Below are 14,122 nucleotides of genomic sequence, written 5' to 3'. Positions count from 1 at the left end.
TATGAGACTCTGGTGAAGATTAAGACTGAACATGAGGATCTGACGCCCACCAGAAGCTCCAGTAATCAGCAAACGTCCTCTGGTACTGTCAGCATTAACACGTCTCTCAGTCCCACACAGGAAGAAGGAAACGTCTGCTCACAGTGTGGGAAGAGCTTCAGTACCCGGGGTGCTCTTAAAAGACACCAGCGCATTCACACTGGAGAGAAACCATATCAGTGCTCAGAGTGTGGAAAGCGTTTTAATAAACAAAATGATCTGAAAAAACACCAGCACATTCACACTGGAGTGAAACCATTTCAGTGCTCACAGTGTGGAAAGAGTTTTTATTGTCAGAGTCAACTCAAAAGACACCAGCACATTCACACTGAAGAGAAACCATTTCAGTGCTCACAGTGTGGAAAGAGTTTTAATTGTCAGAGTCAACTTAAAATACACCAGCGCATTCACACTGGATAGAAACCGTATCAGTGCTCACAGTGTGGAAAGAGTTTTAATCATCAAAGTGCTCTCAAAATACACCAGCGCATTCACACTGGAGAGAAACCGTATCAGTGCTCACAGTGTGGAAAGAGTTTTAATCAACAGAGTAATCTCAAAAAACACCAGCGCATTCACGCTGGAGAGAAACCATATCAGTGCTCACAGTGTGGGAAGAGTTTTAATACACAGTGTGCTCTCAAAGAACACCAGCGCATTCACACTGGAGAGAAACCGTATCAGTGCTCACAGTGTGGAAAGAGTTTTTATTGTCAGAGTCAACTTAAAAGACACCAGCACATTCACACTGAAGAGAAACCATATCAGTGCTCACAGTGTGGAAAGAGTTTTTATTGTCAGAGTCAACTTAAAAAACACCAGCACATTTACACTAGGGAGAAACCGTATCAGTGCTCACAGTGTGGAAAGAGTTTTAATTATCGGAGTCATCTCAAATCACACCAGCGCATTCACACTGGAGAGAAACCGTATCAGTGCTCACAGTGTGGGAAGAGTTTTATTGAACAGAGTGATCTCAAAAAACACCAGCGCATTCACACTGGAGAGAAACCGTATCAGTGCTCACAGTGTGGAAAGAGTTTTATTACACAAAGTAATCTCAAAATACACCAGCGCATTCACACTGGAGAGAAACCGTATCAATGCTCACAGTGTGGAAAGAGCTTTAGGTTCCAGAGTGGTCTCAAAGGACACCAGCACATTCACACTGGAGAGAAACTGTATCAGTGCTCACAGTGTGGAAAGAGTTTTAATCAACAGAGTACTCTCAAAATACACCAGCGCATTCACACTGGAGTAAAACCATATCAGTGCTCAGAGTGTAAGAAGAGCTTTAATAGACAGGAATATCTTAAAAAACACCAGTGCATTCACATTTCACAGAAATGATGCTGTCAGTGTTGGAGCTGCTTTGCTCATTTATCAGTGTTTAGACACAAGTGTGACATATCAGATTGTACCAAACAAGCTAAATTAATAAATTAATAGCTAATAATTAATTACAGGGCACCACTGTCAGTTTTTAGGGAAATTACCAGGAAATCCAGATTTATAACAGATCAGTTTGTTAGGTCGATTATTTCTCTCACTCAGGGAATCAAATTCACAGCGCTATATTCTGAATCATTCAAATATTTATTGAACTTTTAACACATAAAACATAAAATTACATAATTATTAAGTTATTAACTTATTACATTATTAAAGAAAATAGTAATAATAAAAGTATAAATCTTTAGGTTAAACTATTACTGAAAAACAATATGTGATTATCTGTAGTGGAGTGAATAATGGGTAGAACCAGGAGGTTTAGAGCCTGATGTAAGTGAATGCTATCAGCTAATAGTGGAAGTGAATTGGAAAAAAAAAGATATTGGATCAGCTAGCATTTATTGGTCTTAGTGATGCTTACTTACTGTGCTTGATTGGTTTTCTTCATACATTTCTGGACGTGTACAGTATGTTCAACTCAGAAACTTTCATTCACAGTCATCTCCTGTTATGTGTCCCTCAGGGCTCTGTCCTGGGGCCTCTGTTATTTTTTAAATATTCTATTTCTAATTCTAACAAATTCTCAGTGATGATAGAGAACTCGTCTCTTCTTCCACTCACAATCTTTCATTTCATGCACATATTAACAATATCACACGATCTGCTTATTTCCATTTACGTATCATAAATCATCTACGTCCATTCCTTTCTCCTAGAAGTGCTGCTGTTCTTGTTCATGCCCTGGTCACATCCCGAATTGATTATTGTAACTCTCTCCTTTTTGGTCTACCTCATAAAGCTATACATAAACTTCAGTTAGTTCAGAATTCTGCCCCTCGTATTATCTCTAGAACCTTCCACTCAACATGTTACTCCAGTTCTCAAGCAGCTTCACTGGCTTCCTGTCCAGTATCACATCATATTTAAAATCCTCCTCCTTACATTCAAAGCTCCTCCATAATTTAGCACCTCCATATCTCTCTGATCTTCTTCATGTCTACACTCCTTGCTGTACACTCAGATCTTCATCTGTCCAATTATCTACTCCTTTGGTCTGTCTACTATTGGGGCTACTCTGCCCCACATCTCTGGAACTCTCTCCCTCCTGACATTCGCACCATTGATTCATTCCCTAGTTTCAAAACATACCTTAAACGTACTTCTTTAAACTAGCCTACCCTTAATCTTTGTCATTAATTATGTACAGATGTTTTGTATTTATAGGTGTCCTTGAGTGTTTTCAAAGGCGCCAATAAATGTATTAAAATTTATTATTTTTTTTATATGTTGCCGCAGATGTTACTTATATAACTTTTTTCACACATTTTCATGGTTAGGCTTATATAACTTGGTACAATTAGTTTGGTACAATCTGATGTTTTCATATGGTCATTTATGTATTTTGCTTGTTATTACTTGTTTGTTAATAAAATATCTACATGTTGAACCTTATTCCTATATAGCTCCATATATTTCACACAATGCATCCTTCACGTTCACGCTGGGGAAGGGGTGAACAGCTAGTGATATCATAATATATCAATTTTTACACTTAGCATTGATTGATTACTGGAATTCTGTGTTCAGCTCCATTGAGGATTGTGATGTTGTGAACTGCATAGTCATAGCTGTCAAGGACAGGAGCGAGGAAAACCACTGCACAAGGGACTTCTGTTCCAACCAGACGTGTTTACTTTCACTATTTACAGGTGCTCCAAGTTACTCAATACTATTTACAAACATATATACAATATTTACAAGCTGGGTGAAAATGTTCACCAGGACTACTGGGATTCTTTACCACCAGAATCACTTACATTCACAGTCCTATTTATGGCGTCTGAACAGACCTTCTCCTTTCTCTCTCACAATGAGCTGCAATGTGTGCATCTTTAGGTGAGCTGAATTCGCTTTTGTAGCGTGCTTGTGTATAAAAGTAAAGTGCAGATGGGATGACTGCGTGATCAATGACGTCATTACAAGGATATAAAATTTTCCTCAGTTCTGTTGGTACATTCGTTAAAAAGTCTCCATATTGATATTATATTGCTAATTACACTTAGCATTGGTAGTTTGTTGATATTCTGTATTGATATTGTATTGTTGATATTCAGATGTATTGGAAACATTAACATTTTTCTCAGGTATGTTGGCACATCAGACAACCCCCCCCCCCCCCCCCCCTCCTCAAAAAAACATAAAAAACCTCTCGCACACACCAAAGGATATGGGTGATAACAGAACTTTTAGGAGCTGCTAAATGAGCTACTAAGCTAACTGTTCGCGTCAAATTAATGTGTACTACATAGTGCACTAGATCGTGTGCAAGATAATAGATTTATGTTCCCTACATAGTGCACTAGATTGTATATTAGAAAAGAATTTATGTTCCTTACTTAGTGCTTACACTAGATAGTGTACTAGATAATAGACTTATGTTTTTTACATAATGTTTTAGGTAGCGCATTATTTAACGGATTTAGGTTCCCTATATAGTGCACTAAATTGTATATCAGATAACGGATTTATGTTCCCTACATAGTGCACTATGTAGTATTTTAGATATGAATTTATGTTCCCTACAAAGTGCACTAGATAGTGTATTAGATAACGAATCCATTTTCACTACATAGTGCACTAGAAAGTATAACTAGATGATGATTTGTGTTCCTTACATAGTGCACTAGATAGTGGATTACATAATTAATTATGTTCCCTACATAGTGCACTAAATTGTATATTCGGTCATAGATTTATGTTTCCTACTTAGAGCACTAGACAGTATATTAGACAATTGATTTATGTTCCCTACACAGTGCGCTAGATTGTATATCAGATAACGGATTTAATACACGATCGGGAAAAGACTGTGTCACCTGAGTGCACGCGTGCGTGTGTGACCTTTAGTGTCTCGTCCTGTCCTTTATCACATGACACTGGTTGGTGGATGAAGGGTTTCTTTATTCATCTGCCTGCAATGAGTTCAGCAACCACATAGATATTACAAAGAATGATCAGCCAGCCCACAGCACTGCTCCGTCTATCTGCTGTGGATCTCCCAGCATTCAACTGGTTATATAGAAAAACGTGCTGGCGGCATGTGACCAAAAGATGGCGCTAAACTCATTTGCAAGAATTTCATAACTATACACATAAACATAAGCATCTTTTTACACTGTTACATACACCCGCCTGAAATTCTGGCAAATGGGTGAAACATTATGACAAAGCGAGAGAAAAAAACTGTCGTGACATAACTGACGAAAGAAAGAAATACAACAAAATGTGTACACTATGGAACATATCTGTTTGCAAGTCAATTAGAAAAATTCTCCTTAAAGGAGTGTGTGAGCAAGAAGTGGTACCTAGCCCCTTACTCAACACAGACACAAAAGATGCCCTATACACCTCTTGAACTAAAACTTGAAAGCAGAAAAAGAAGAAATAGAGCGAAGAGTCGAGGGCAGAGAGTTCCAGAGTGTTGGGGCGGCAACGCTGAAGGACCTGCCACCCATAGTGGACATCCTAAATCTAGGAACAGAGAGCTGATTTTTGTCTGATGACCTTAGTCTGCGTGATGGTGTGTGGCGTGTGAGGAGTTTAGTAAGATAGGCGGGAGCGAGACCATGAAGTGCTTTAAAAGTCATGACCAGAATTTTATATTTAATGCGCATGGAAATTGGCAGCCAATGTAGTTCTTCCAAAACAGGGGTGATGTGGTCAAACTTTCGGGTAAATGTCAGGACCCGAGCAGCTGCATTTTGTATGGTTTGCAGGGGACGGAGGGTTTTGGCGGGAAGTCCGTGCAATAAAGAATTGCAGTAGTCCAAACGGCTGGTGACAAAAGCGTGTATCAGTGTTTCCGCCACCTCAAATGAAAGATATGGACGGAGACGAGTAATATTGCGAAGCTGAAGGAAGGCTGATTTGGATAGTGATTTCACATGAGGACCGAATGAAAGCAGAGGGTCAAACAGAACACCAAGATTGCGTACACAGCTGGAAGGTGTGATGGAAACATTCCCAATGAGGAGGGGAGAGTTTGTGAAAGAGGAAAGTGAAGTTTTAGTGCCCACGTAAAGAAGCTCAGTCTTAAGGGGATTAAGCAGCAAGAAATTTGAATGCAGCCAGGATTGAAGTTCCTGGATACACAAGGTGAGCGAGGCGGGAGGAAAAGAGATGGATGGTTTGAAGGCAAGGTAGAGTTGGGTATCGTCTGCGTAGCAGTGAAAGTTAAGACCATGTCTGCGTATGATGGAACCAAGTGGAATGATATAAATAATGAAAAGAAGAGGCCCCAGTACAGAGCCTTGCGGTACCCCTTGTTTCACCAAAGCAGTGTCGGAAACATGATTATCCAAGCGAATGAAAAAATGCCTGTCAGATAGATAGGATTTGAACCAGGAGAGTACAATGCCAGAAATCCCAATATCAGACAGACGAGACAGAAGGATGTTGTGGTTAACCGTATCGAAGGCAGCAGAGAGATCTAGAAGAAGAAGAGACGAGACAAAACCAGAGTCCGAGGAACGTATTAGATCGTTCAGCACATAGAGTAGAGCAGTCTCAGAACTGTGTTGGGAACGAAAACCTGACTGGAAAGTTTCAAACAGATTATTTGTGCTCATAAAGTCAAGAAGCTGAGAAGCTACGACTTTTTCGAGAACCTTAGAAAGGAATGGAGGATTCGAGATTGGTCTGAAGTTGTTTAACACAGATCTGTCCAGACCCGGTTTCTTTAGGATGGGAGTGACAGCGGCAGTTTTAAGATCAGAAGGGACAGAACCAGAAGAGAGTGAGAGATTGACAAGATGACAGATAGGAGCAGCTAAGAGCGAGTCACAGGATTTCAGAAGATAAGTAGGAGCGGGGTCAAGAAATGAGGTAGTGGGCTTTGAAGCGGCCAAGATCTTTAAAATAGCAGAAGAATCGACAGCAGTGAAAGATGACAGAGAACTAGGAGAAGAGAGTGAAGGAACAGTAAACAGAGTTTGATTTGTAGAATTTGATAAAGTCTTATAAATAGTAGAGACCTTATCCTCAAAAAATGTCAAAAAAGAATTACAAAGCTCCCGTGAAGCGGGAGAAGAGTCAGATGGGGGATGCAGTAGCCTCTTGACAGTAGAAAATAAGTGAGAGGGGTCTTGTCCTGCTATCTTAAATTTATCAGTAAGGTAAGTAGTTCGAGCAGCATTAAGTGCCGCTTTATATTTGTCTAGGTGAGCAGAAAAAGCAATGGAATGCACGGATGACCTGGTTTTCCTGTATAGACGCTCTAACCGTCTACCAGTAGTTTTTAATACACGTAGTTCCGGGGAGAACCAGGGAGAGGAGTGGGACCGTGGAACATACCTGGTTTTCACCGGAGCTAGGACCTCAATGGCAGATGCGATCGATTGATGGTAAAGTGAGACAGCCTCCACCAGTAAGCCTACAGAAGTAATACTGGTAAAGTTTGAGTGTTCCAGAGTAGCCATGAGGGATTGAGGACTGATAGCAGAATAATTTCGATAGGAAATTAATGTCTTCGGAGAGGATTTGGTAATAGGAAGAGAGAGACAGAAAGTAATAAAAAGATGGTCAGAGACACCAGTAATATGACCAGACACATTACTGACAACATTGCCAGTTGCACATATGAGATCTAAAATGTGGCCTTGTTTAGGTGTTGGAAAAGTTACATACTGCTGGAGATCAAAACAATTCAACAGTGACAAAAAGTCTGCGGCAGCGGGGGAAGAGTTAACGTCGAGATGGATGTTAAAGTCACCCAACAGGACTATGGAAGTAGAGGTTGCACTGATGAAATTTAGAACTTCAGCCAGCTCAGACATAAATACAGAGATAGAGTTCTTGGGAGGACGGTATACCAATACTATATATGTTGTGATACGACCGAGGATCTTAACGATCATGTACTCGAAAGACGAGACCAACTGGGACTCGCATAGCCTTACATTGACACTGTTAGGAAAAAACACAGCTAGACCTCCCCCCCTACCAGTTAATCTTGGTGACGAGAAATGTCTAAAACCAGATGGTGTAGCAATGTTCAGATGAAAGTATTCGTCTGGCAATTGCCAAGTCTCGGTGAGGAACAGGAGATCAACATGGTAATGAGCAATGCGATCACAGATTAAGGCAGCTTTGTCCGAAAGTGATCGACAGTTGAAAAGTGCGAGGGTAAACAGTCTATTTTGGGATGTTGTGGACTGGGAGGGTATATGCGGTGACGAGGATGTGGCAGATCGAGGAAACTCGCGAAGGACCCTCGGAGCCGCACGCTGCGATGACCACTTGGAGCTCTTCTTAGGCCGGCGAACCGTAGACCAGATGACTGGAATAGCCGAGACAGAAGATTGATAGCTGTGAAACAGGGTCGCACGTTGAGAGTGATGCCTCCTACGGCCGCGATGAATATAGCGTGGGCGCCGTAGAATTCCAATACTACGGCAGAAGCTATAAGTTGCAGAATCAAGGTGATAGCAGGATCGTAGGTGAAGAAGTTCAGTTGAAGAATAAACATGGAAGTAGCCATCGGAGGAAGCAGCGTAGTTATTGCAGTCTGGGATTCCAAGAATTGCAATGGAGTGACCAAACAATGAAAAAACGGAGATGGCGAAGAGCATAAAGCCAGCAGATGGCATAATGCACCATATATGAAAGGTCAGTAGCCAAAATAACAGTTCAAAACAGAAATTAAGCAAAAAAGAGTTTGCAGCAGCAGCACAACCTCACAGTCACACTACACAGGTGAAAGTAGCTGATGGCAAAATCTGGAAAAACTACGTTAGCCGACCTAGTGGCAAGTACCCACATACAATCAAACAGTCGCTCAGCTAGCGATATAACTGAGGGAAAGCTGACAGCACACAAACGAGTGAACGAGAGATGACCCACTCACCACAGTTGAGGCTTATGCAGGACGTCCTAGGAGAAGGCTCGCAGCCAGACAGCCAAGCACAGTCACCGGCGAGGTTAACTGAGAGGAAGCGCAGCAGCTGGCTACTCAGCAGGTAGCAGTGGTCATCAGATGATGTCAGTTGCAGCAGAGATGAAAAATAAAAGGGCCATAGCTGGTAAAACTGGTAGAACTGCTACTTCAGCCGCTACTTCAGCCGCACGAAATAGCAGCATGCCCACGTAAACAAACAGTAGCGGCAGCGGTATCACAGCGGTATCGCCGTTAAGTACCAAGCTACATGAAAAACAGCAAAAAAAACTGAGAAATATCCGAAAAAGAGTGAAAAAAAGAAAAAAAGAAAAGAAAATCCAGCTATGAGAAACCGAAAATGGAGCATCAGCAACACAAGCGCACAGCGTACCCAAAACCGGAGATATATACTGATATATACTGAAAGTACATCCTTCAGAAAAGTAAACAAAGTACTGTAAAAGTAAACAAAGTACTGACAGTAGAATTCGAGCTATGCAAAGCTAAAAATCTCACAAATAAGACGATTGGGAGGTCTAACGATTCTACCAACCCTAGTGCAAGCTGTAGTAGGCTGTGTGCAGATCACAAGTTCCTGAGAGTGTGATGTGTCTGAATGTGACTGAACGTGATCAAGAGAAACAAGGGATGACTGAGGCGAGTTGTTAACATTGTCAACACTATGATGACTGCTAGCTGACTGGTTAGAAATACTAAGTGAAGAGTCAAAGGAAGACGCTGTGTCAGGTGCTTCATCGAGTTGGTCTGGTAAGCACTGACGCTCTGTGTCATCATTCACATGTGATTCACCATCATCATCACATTGCATGAGCCATGACATTGTACGATCACCGCTTCCTTCTACCTCATTAGGCACAGCAGCATCTTGTTCATTAATGGAAGTCTTATCATCAGACTGCGCATCTACATTACCATCCAGAGGTAAGAAATTAACAGGTAGCATAAGGTTCCTGTGTACAACCTTTTCTTTGCCTGTCAGAGAATCTCTAACTCTGTAGACATTGATGGCTGGTCTCACAGACATGACTTCATATGGGGTTGACTCCCATTTGTCTGCAATCTTACGCTTCCCTCTTTCACCTCTGTTGGCAAGAAGCACTCTATCCCCAACTGCCAAGGGAGAACCTTTCACCTTCTTGTCATACAGCTTAGCATGACGTGTCTGCTCTTTGACGGTGTTCTTTTGCACAATTTGAGCTGCCTCATGCAAGTCTCTCTTTAGATGAGTCACAAACTCAAGATGACTGACTATGTCACCATTGCTGTCAACGGCATGCTGAAACATGACGTCAATGGGAAGTCTAGGAATCCTCCCAAACATAAGATAGAATGGCGCAAACCCAGTGGTTTCGTGTTCTGTGCAGTTGTAACAGAAAGTCAAAAGATTCAGCATGTTGGGCCACTTTGCTTTGGACTGTGAAGGCAAAGACCTGATCATATTGCCAAGTGTCCTGTTAAATCTTTCTGTAATGCCATTCCCCATAGGATGATAAGGCGTTGTGTGTGACTTTTGAACTCCAGCCATCTCAAGTAGTTCTTTTATGAGTTTGCTTTCGAAATTGGCACCTTGGTCAGAATGAATGCGCTTTGGAAAACCATAAACGAGAAAGAAGTCATTCCAAAGACGCCGTGCAACTTGTTTAGCAGATTGGTTCTTGCAAGGAAAAGCGTGTGCCATCTTGGAAAAGTGATCTGTAACGACAAGCACATCCACAGACTTATTACCTTGCTCTGCAGTCCAAAAGTCTATGCAGACTAGTTCCACTGGCTCAGTGGTAGTGATGTTTGTGAGTGGAGCACAAGCATGTGGTTCTGGTGTCTTTCCCACAATGCATCGGTCACAGGACTTAACATGGTTCATAACATCACGCTCCATGCCACTCCAAAAAAATCTTTGCCTGGCTAGGGACAGTGTGCGAGACTGACCTTGGTGACCCGCTGCATCATGTAGGCCACGTAGAACCTCTTGTTTCAAAGAGTCAGGGACTACAAACAGGAAAAGCTTCTTGTTTGTGCGATGGTCTTTTCTTGTCTTATACAACATACCATTCCTAATGGTAAATTTCTTCCAATGTCTAAGAAGCTTGATGGCACTACGAGGCTCAGCAGCTCGCTCACGCTTGGTGGGACGCTTGTGTCTCTGCCCGTAAAACATGGCTCTGCCTATAGCGCCATCTTGCTCTTGCATAGTGAGCAGTCGGCTTTGTGGAAGAGTAGTGCTCGGATCTTCCTTCTGAAGTGTAGGAACATTTGGGCCTGTTCCAATCATTTGACTCACACCACCAGTACACTGTGCACTGAACAAGGCATCAATCTCACCTGCTGCTATTGAGCCCTCTGCAACAGGCAGTGTAGGTTCATCCACCATCCCTTCAGCTGAATTATCACTTGAGTTCTGAACCACTTGACAGTTGTTGGAGAACCTGAAGGCGTCTTGGACAGTTCCACCACTCACACCATTAACTTGGTTGAGAAGAGCAGTATAGGGCTCTGATACCAGGCGATGACTGACGCACGACTGAACAAATGGCTCCCGATCTAAGGCATCAGCAACAACATTCTTGGGACTAGGTATGTACTTCAGGTCAAAGCTGTAGGAAGCAAGCTTAGATATCCACCATTGTTCACATGCGTCAAGTCGAGGTTTGGTCAGAATATATGTTAAGGGGTTGTTGTCAGTCCAAACTATGAAGTGTCTGCCTTTTAGCCAATGGCTAAATTTGTCACAAATCGCCCATTTTAGCGCAAGAAATTCAAGCCTATGTGCAGGGTAGTTAATCTGAGATCTGGACAGTGTTTTACTCACAAAAGCCACGGGTCTAGCTATTTTTGCACCAGGTGACATTTGAGAGAGGACAGCTCCGATTCCATCAAATGAAGCGTCCACAGCCAAAATGAAAGGCTCATTGAAGTTAGGATGGGCCAGAGTGACACTTGTCACGATGTCAAGTTTCAGAGACTCGAATGCCTCTTGACATTCTGTAGACCAGGGGTATTCAACTAAAATGTAAAGAGGTCCAGTTAGAGAAAATTTCTTAAAGCAAAGGTCCGGAATGTTTAACTATATATATATACTGTATATATATATATATATATATATATACAGTATATATAACATATATATTGATGTATATTATATATAAATAGCCTAGTAGTTGTATCAACATCTGCATGTAATCAATAACTGACTGTCAAATCAGATGTCTGTTTGTTTATTAGGATTTTAACGTCATGTTTTACACTTTGGTTACATCATGACAGGAACAGTATTTACTCATTACACAAGGTTCATCAGGTCACAAGTTTATATCGAATACAGTCATGGACAATTTAGTGTCTCCAATTCACCTCACTTGCACGTCTTTGTACTGTGGGAGGAAACCGGAGCACCTGGAGTAAACCCACGCGAACACGGGGAGAACATGCAAACTCCACACAGAGAGGACCCGGGCCGCCCCATCTTATCAAACCTTTCTCTTATCAAATTAAGAGAAAATAAAAATAAATTGTGCTCCAGTGGGAAGTAAGAACAGAAATGAGTCTCTCCATCACGGATTAAATGCTGTATTTTTGCTGTACACGTTTCTTTTTTGGAGAGCGCCATTTGTCTTCTGTCTCACTCGTCTTTTTCTCAACTTTCTCCTGCACAGTCGTCTGTATCTCTCCCTTCGTTTTTTCTACGTTCGCTATCTTTCTTTTTCTTTCCACCGTCTTTCCACATGTAACTCGCCTCTAACTCTCTCATCTGTCTGCACTGTAGAGTCGCAGTGTTTACCGGCTGGAATGCACAGACTTGATTGGCTGAGGGGTGTCACGTGATTGGTCTGTGCGTTTTCTCATCCGCTAAACCGCTACCGTAAAGACTACAAAAGCTGCGCCGGTTAAAATAGAAGCGCTCCGTCAGGTTTCAAATAATAACTTTCTGTTTTGGCTGTAGGTCCGGGTCCGTATGGGACAGCTTCTGGGTCCGGATCCGGACCGCAGTCCGCCTGTTAGTGACCTCTGCTGTAGACCAATCAGAAGGAGACAATTTGATGTGTCCTGCCTTCTTAGGTGCATTTCGCCCTCCCTTCCCAGAGTTATGTTTGCCTGGTTCAGCAGTGAGCTTGAAAAGGGGCTTGGCCTTTGCAGAGCATCTCTCAATAAAGTGCTGATAATACATGACCATACCTAAAAATGACCTGATTTTCTTTGCACATGGTGTTTTCATGTCAGCTTCCATGAGGTCAGTTGCCTGGATGTCATTAATGGCCTTAACCTTCTCTGGGTCTGTTTGAACACCATCCTCACATATGATGTGGCCAAGAAACCTCACAGATTGTCTAAGGAAGGAGCATTTTTTAGGTGCAAGTTTTAGGTTGTGTTCTGCAAGACGGGAGAACACCATCTGCAACCTCTGAAGTGCAGTCTCTTTAGTTGGACCAAACACCAAAAGATCATCTAAGTAACAAAGCAGGCTTGTAAAGTTCTGATCACTGAATATAGACATCATCATACGCATGAACGTAGCAGGACTGTTACACAGACCTTGAGGAAGACGAGTATATTCATGCAGCCCAAAGGGAGATGAAAATGCAGTATACTTCCTGTCGTCCTCATGTAGCGGAATGTTATGAAAGCCTGATGTGAGATCCATGGTGGAGAAGAATGCGTTCCCACCAAGTGCAGCTAAAGAATCTGCTTGATGAGGTAGTGGGTGGGCGTCCTTCACTGTTCTAGCATTAAGCCATCTAAAGTCAGTGCAAATTCTAAGATCACCGTTTTTCTTCCACACCAGAACGAGTGGTGATGCATATTCACTGTGTGACTTTTGTATAATACCTCTTTCTTCCATTTCATTTAAAGCAGTTCTCAGCTTTCCGTAATGACTCGGAGGAATGCGTCGGTATGGCAATCGGAAAGGTTTATCATCAAACAAGTGAATGCGATGTACAAAGCCCTTGGCTTCACCACAGTCCATTTTGTGTCTGGAAAACACTGATTCATACTGCTTAATGAGTCGAAGCAGTTTGTCCTTGCACTCTAGTGACACCTCACATGATTTTAAGTCCAGATCCATTAATCCCAGCGTCTCTAAAACATGTGCCATGTCCTCCTCTGACCTGGGCTGTAACTGTACATTTTGCGTGCACTGCGTGCCACAGTGGACTTCAGTGGGACTGGATAAATCTTCCACTGCAATACAGGGGGAAACATCAGCAATCTTTGCATTTCTCTTTAAAACTACGGCGTGATTAGTGGGATTGATTACTTTGACAGGCACCCATCTATCACCCCATAAAGGTGTAACAACCCTCCCAACAAAGATGTGTTTAGGCCAGGCTTTCGACTGAGTAGGTTCAACAATTACTGTGCTGCCTGCAGACATTGAAGACGAATTAGGTAACCTGCCCCAGACAAGATGTTCACTCTGTGGTTCAAGCGTCACACATTTTTTAACCTGTATTGTGCCCACCTTATCAGGAACAGGACCACACCTCCATCTTTCTGTATTGGACAACAGAGACATGAATTGACAGAGCTCATCATTCTGATCACTGCATGGTAAGGACATTAACTTCCAATAACTATCAGTGTCTTTCAAGGACGTTAACAGGTGCTTGATTGCATTGCTGCCCAAGATCATCTGCTCTGTTTGGCCTGGTACAACTAGTGCAGGAATAACCATTCTACACC

The 14,122-nt window shown here is 42.2% G+C and overlaps 1 pseudogene; it reads left to right on the top strand.

Moving 5' to 3' along the window:
• Positions 1-294: 294 nt before the first annotated feature.
• On the top strand, positions 295-1,646 carry LOC134328906 (zinc finger protein 420-like; annotated as a pseudogene).
• Positions 1,647-14,122: the final 12,476 nt, after the last annotated feature.

This window comes from Trichomycterus rosablanca, chromosome 15 (assembly GCF_030014385.1).
Source record: "Trichomycterus rosablanca isolate fTriRos1 chromosome 15, fTriRos1.hap1, whole genome shotgun sequence".
Taxonomy (NCBI): domain Eukaryota; kingdom Metazoa; phylum Chordata; class Actinopteri; order Siluriformes; family Trichomycteridae; genus Trichomycterus; species Trichomycterus rosablanca.
This window is presented reverse-complemented; position numbering and strand designations above follow the sequence as displayed.